Genomic DNA, 6,000 nt, shown 5'->3' with positions numbered 1-6,000 from the left:
GAATGTTGAGTAGTCCTCTCTTGGTATTCTGTAGGTCTTTGGTGATTATATATGTCACCTGTGTTTGAATATGTCTGTTAACCCCGATATTGTAATGAAACCAATCCTCACACCTTTCCATTGGTGAACCATAAGTTTTTTTAATGAATCTGTGATTGCCCTTCTCCGTGGAAATATCTGCCCTGGTATCCATTTTCAGGTAACACCTATAAGTGATATGATATGATATGTGTCTTTCACTTTCTGACTTACTACAAGTCACGTGATTACTTCTAGACTCATCTACGGTGCTGTAAATGGCATTGTGTCCTTTTTTCCCTTGGCTTCTCTTCTGCCTTAGCAGGGTCCATTTTCAACAATGTGATTCCCTGAGGGTTGTGGATTAGCTGACCTGGGCAGCCTTACCCTGCCGGCCCGCCCTCCCCAGGTGTGCCTCGTTGAGGTCAATATAAACAGAGCTCCAGGCAGCAATAGCCCCTGAAGCTGTGCCTGACTCCATATTCTCTGCCCCGTCAGCAGTCTCGGGGCTGTGCTGGTGGGAGGGAGTGAGGGGCCACAGCTTTTTGGGTGGCCCGGTGTGAGTGGGGTTCTGCTGGCCTTTCTGCAGGAGTTGCCAGGCTGCCGCCTGTAAAGAAGAGGGTGTGTCACCCATACCTTCCGCTGGAATTTCTCTCCGGACAGAGGTGAGGAAGGAAAAAAGCAGTGGGTGCCGGGAGAGGAGGGGTATCTCAGACAGGGCAATGGAAAGCTTCTGGAAGAGCGTCCAGGGACAGGACCTCCCTGGCTGGCCTGCAGGCACCAAGTTGGCCTGCGTGCTGTCGCTGGTGTGGCTCCACGTCCCTTCCTCTAGGCTTTCAAGCCCTTGTACATATTCAGGTGTTTTACCTGGAAAGGGTGGGAACAGTTCAGCAGCAGCTGGCCTGGGGCTCAGCTCACGTTTACTCACAGATGCCTCGGCACGGTCCCCCAGCTTTGCAATGAGGACGCTCCTTGCGTTGGGGGTGGGTTGCTGGCTGCATGGGAGATGGTTCCCCACCTCTGACCAATTTCAGAATTGTTTACCCCTGGAGCAAGTGCCCTGATAGGTTTTTCCTCTGTATAACTCGTGGGTTCAGTTTTTTTTTCTTTTATGGTTCAAGTTAGATTTTATTCCTGTTTTATGTATTTATAGATATAAGCATGGAAATAATTCATTCCTATAAATACATCTGTGTGACGGGAAGAAATTTTTTCTGTTTATTTTTAAATTTTATTTTTCAAAATTTTGAAATTTAATTTTATTTATTTTTTTATAGAGCACGTTATTATTACTTATGTATTTTATGCATATACATGTACACAGGTCAATCCCAAACTCCCAACTCATCCCACCACCAGCACCCCATGGCTTCCCACACTTGGTGTCCATACGTTTGTTCTCTACCTCTGTGTCTCTATTTTTTCCCTGCAAACCAGTTCATCTGTACCATTTTTTGGTTCCACATATAGGCATTAATATACAATATTTGTTTTCCTCTCTCTGACTTACTTCATTCTGTATGACAGTCTCTCGATCCATCGATGTCTCTACAAATGACCCAGTTTCATTCCTTTTTATGGCCGAGTAATATTCCATTTTATATATGTACCACATCTTTATCCATTCATCTGTCTGAGGGCATTTAGGTTGCTTCCATTACCTGGCTATTGTAAATAGTGCTGCAACGAACATTGTGGTGAATGTGCCTTTTTGAAATACGGTTTTCTCTGGGTATATGGCCAGAAGTGGGATTGCTGGATCAGATGGTAATTCTATTTCTAGTTTTTTTAAGGAATCTCCATACTGTTCTCCATAGAGACTGTATCAATTTACATTCCCACCAATAGTGGAAGAGGGCTCCTTTTCTCCACACCCTCCCCAGAATTGGTTGTTTGTAGATTTTCTTATGATGCCGATTCTAAAAGGTGTGAGGTGATACCTCATTGTAGTTTTGATTTGCATTTCTCTAATAATTAGTGCTGTTGAGCAGCTTTTCATGTGCGTCTTGGCCATCTCTGTGTCTCCTTTGAAGAAACGTCTCTTTAGATCTTCTGCCCATTTTTTTTTGGGTTGTTTGTTTTTTTAATATTAAGCTGCATGAGTTGTTTATATATATTGGAGATTAAACCTCTCTCCATTGATTCGTTTGCAACGATTTTCGCCCATTCTGAGGGATGCATTTTTCCATTCCCGTTTTTTTAACAAAAAAGGAAAGAAAGGAAAAGAAGCAGAACACTAATGTGCGTAAAATATGCCTTTTGCAACGTTCATTTTGAAATATGGACGTCCTTTGAAATTTTTGGTCGATATGTGACCCCAGGATTTGTTTTCAGGGCAGGTGTCATTTACAGCCCTGCAATGATTTTGAATATCAACTGACTTTTAGTGTTGGGATTAAAGATGCTGTTGTGTGAAACGGCCACAAGGTGGCAGCAGTTCTCCCTTACCAAATCTGGTTACTAGGGCAAGAGAGCCTCAGTGGAAGTGGTGTTCTAGATTGGAATTTAGAATGGAATGTGCCAGGAGAAAGCCCCTCAAGTTTGTCTCACTACTTCTTGTTCGTGTTTTTAATTTAATTTTTTATTTTTTATTACAGCAAGTTTGATTACAATGTTTGGCTTGTTGTAGGTGTGGAAGATGTGGTTCTTTTACACATATACAGATGTCTGTTCTTCCTGGGATCCTTTTCCCATGTACGTTATGACAGAATGTTGAGTAATCCACTCTTGGTATTCTGTAGGTCTTTGGTGATTATATATGTCACCTCTGTTTGTATATGTCTGTTAACCCCAATATCGTAATGAAACCAATCCTCAAAACTTTCCATTGGTGAACCATAAGTTTGTTTAATGAATCTGTGATTGCCCTTCTCCGTGGAAATATCTGCCCTGGTATCCATTTTTAGGTAACACGTATAAGTGATATGATATGATATGTGTCTTTCACTTTCTGACTTACTACAAGTCACGTGATTACTTCTAGACTCATCTACGGTGCTGTAAATGGCATTGTGTCCTTTTCTCCCTTGGCTTCTATTCTGTCTTAGCGACGTCCATTTTCAACAATGTGATTCCCTGAGGGTTGTGGATTAACTGACCTGGGCAGCCTTACCCTGCCGGCCCACCCTCCCCAGGTGTGCCTCGTTGAGGTCAATATAAACAGAGCTCCAGGCAGCAATAGCCCCTGAATCTGTGCCTGACTCCATATTCTCTGCCCCGTCAGCAGTCTCGGGGCTGTGCTGGTGGGAGTGAGTGAGGGGCCACAGCTTTGTTGGTGGCCCGGTGTGAGTGGGGTTCTGCTGGCCTTTCTGCAGGAGTTGCCAGGCTGCCGCCTGTAAAGAAGAGGATGTGTCACCCATACCTTCCGCTGGAATTTCTCTCCGGACAGACGTGAGGAAGGAAAAAAGCAGTGGGGGCCGGGACAGGAGGGGTATCTCAGGCAGGGCAATGGAAAGCTTCTGGAAGAGATCCCGGGGCCAGGACCACCCTGGCTGGCCTGCAGGCAGCAAGTTGGCCTGCGTGCTGTCGCTGGTGTGGCTCCACGGCCCTTCCTCTAGGCTTTCAAGCCCTTGTACATATTCAGGTGTTTTACCTGGGAATGTTGGGAACAGTTCAGCAGCAGCTGGCCTGGGGCTCAGCTCACGTTTACTCACAGATGCCTCGGCACGGTCCCCCATCTTTGCAATGAGGACACTCCTTGCGTGGGGGGGTGGGTTGCTGGCTGTTTGGGAGATGGTTCCCCACCTCTGACCAATTTCAGAATTGTTTACCGCTGGAGCAAGTGCCCTGATAGGTTTTTCCTCTGTATAACTCGTGGGTTCACTTTTTTTTTCTTTTGTGGTTCAAGTTAGATTTTATTCCTCTTTTATGTATTTATAGATATAAGCATGGAAATAATTCATTCCTATAAATACATCTGTGTGACGGGAAGAAATTTTTTCTGTTTTATTTTTAAATTTTATTTTTTAATATTTTGAAATATAATTTTATTTATTTATTTTATACAGCACGTTATTATTAGTTATGTATTTTATGCTTATACATGTATTCAGGTCAATCCCAATATCCCAACTCATCCCACCACCACCACCCCATGGCTTCCCACACTTGGTGTCCATACGTTTGTTCTCTACCTCTGTGTCTCTATTTCTTCCCTGCAAACGAGTTCATCTGTACCATTTTTAGGCTCCACATATATGCATTAATATACAATATTTGTTTTCCTCTTTCTGACTTACTTCATTCTGTATGACAGTCTCTCGATCCATCGATGTCTCTACAAATGACCCAGTTTCATTCCTTTTTATGGCCGAGTAATATTCCATTTTATATATGTACCACATCTTTATCCATTTATCTGTCTGTGGGCATTTAGGTTGCTTCCATTACCTGGCTATTGTAAATAGTGCTGCAACGAACATTGTGGTGAATGTGCCTTTTTGAAATACGGTTTTCTCTGGGTATATGCCCAGAAGTGGGATTGCTGGATCAGATGGTAATTCTATTTCTAGTTATTTTAAGGAAACTCCATACTGTTCTCCATAGGGACTGTATCAATTTACATTCCAACCAATAGTGGAAGAGGGCTCCTTTTGTCCACACCCTCCCCAGAATTGGTTGTTTGTAGATTTCCTGATATTGCCGATTCTAACAGGTGTGAGGTGATACCTCATTGTAGTTTTGATTTGCATTTCTCTAATAATTAGTGCTGTTGAGCAGCTTTTCATGTGCGTCTTGGCCATCTCTGTGTCTCCTTTGAAGAAACATCTCTTTAGATCTCTTGCGCATTTTTGTATTGGGTTGTTTGTTTTTTTAATATTAAGCTGCATGAGCTGTTTATATATATTGGAGATTAAACCTCTGTCCATTGATTCGTCTGCAACGATTTTCGCCCATTCTGAGGGATGCCTTTTTCCATTCCCGTTTTTTTCAACAAAAAAGGAAAGAAAGGAAAAGAAGCAGAACACTAATGTGCGTAAAATATGCCTTTTGAAACGGTCTTTTTGAAATATGGACGTGATTTGAATTTTTTGGTCGATATGTGACCCCAGGATTTGTTTTCAGGGCAGGTGTCATTTACAGGCCTGCAATGATTTTGAATATCAACTGACCATTAGCACTGGGATTAAAGCTGCTGTTGTGTGAAACGGCCACAAGGTGGCAGCGGTTCTCCCTTGCCAAATCTGGTTACTAGGGCAAGAGAGGCTCAGTGGAACTGGTGCTCTAGATTGGAATTTAGAATGGAATGTGCCAGGAGAAAGCCCCTCAAGTTTGTCTCACTAATTCTTGTTCGTGTTTTTAATTTAATTTTTTTATTTTTTATTACAGCATGTTTGATTACAATGTTTGGCTTGTTGTAGGTGTGGAAGATGTGGTTCTTTTACACATATACAGATGTCTGTTCTTCCTGGGATCCTTTTCCCATGTACGTTATGACAGAGTTGAGTAGTCCTCTCTTGGTATTCTGTAGGTCTTTGGTGATTATATATGTCACCTATATTTGTATATGTGTGTTAACCCCGATATCGAAATGAAACCAATCCTCACACCTTTCCATTGGTGAACCATAAGTTTGTTTAATGAATCTGTGATTGCCCTTCTCCGTGGAAATATCTGCCCTGGTATCCATTTTTAGGTAACACCTATAAGTGATATGATATGATATGTGTCTTTCAATTTCTCACTTATTACAAGTCACGTGATTACTTCTAGACTCATGTACGGTGCTGCAAATGGCATTGTGTCCTTTTTTCCCTTGGCTTCTCTTCTGCCTTAGCGAGGTCCATTTTCAACAATGTGATTCCCTGAGGGTTGTGGATTAGCTGACCTGGGCAGCCTTACCCTGCCGGCCCGCCCTCGTCAGGTGTGCCTCGTTGAGGTCAATATAAACAGAGCTCCAGGCAGCAATAGCCCCTGAATCTGGGCCTGACTCCATATTCTCTGCCCCGTCAGCAGTCTCGGGGCTGTGCTGGTGGGAGTGAG

At 43.0% G+C, this 6,000-nt stretch overlaps 1 long non-coding RNA gene across 1 annotated transcript in view; it reads left to right on the top strand.

Moving 5' to 3' along the window:
- The first annotated feature begins 1,056 nt into the window (after positions 1 to 1,056).
- Positions 1,057 to 6,000, top strand: part of LOC309797313 — a 694,752-nt gene continuing 689,808 nt past the window's right edge. The window contains exon 1 of the long non-coding RNA XR_014292580.1: positions 1,057 to 1,114. This is a non-coding gene — a long non-coding RNA (uncharacterized lncRNA). The remainder of the gene's footprint in view (positions 1,115 to 6,000) is intronic.

Source organism: Mesoplodon mirus (assembly GCF_964341445.2).
Source record: "Mesoplodon mirus genome assembly, contig: HAP1_SCAFFOLD_76, whole genome shotgun sequence".
Classification (NCBI taxonomy): Eukaryota; Metazoa; Chordata; class Mammalia; order Artiodactyla; family Ziphiidae; genus Mesoplodon; species Mesoplodon mirus.
This window is presented reverse-complemented; position numbering and strand designations above follow the sequence as displayed.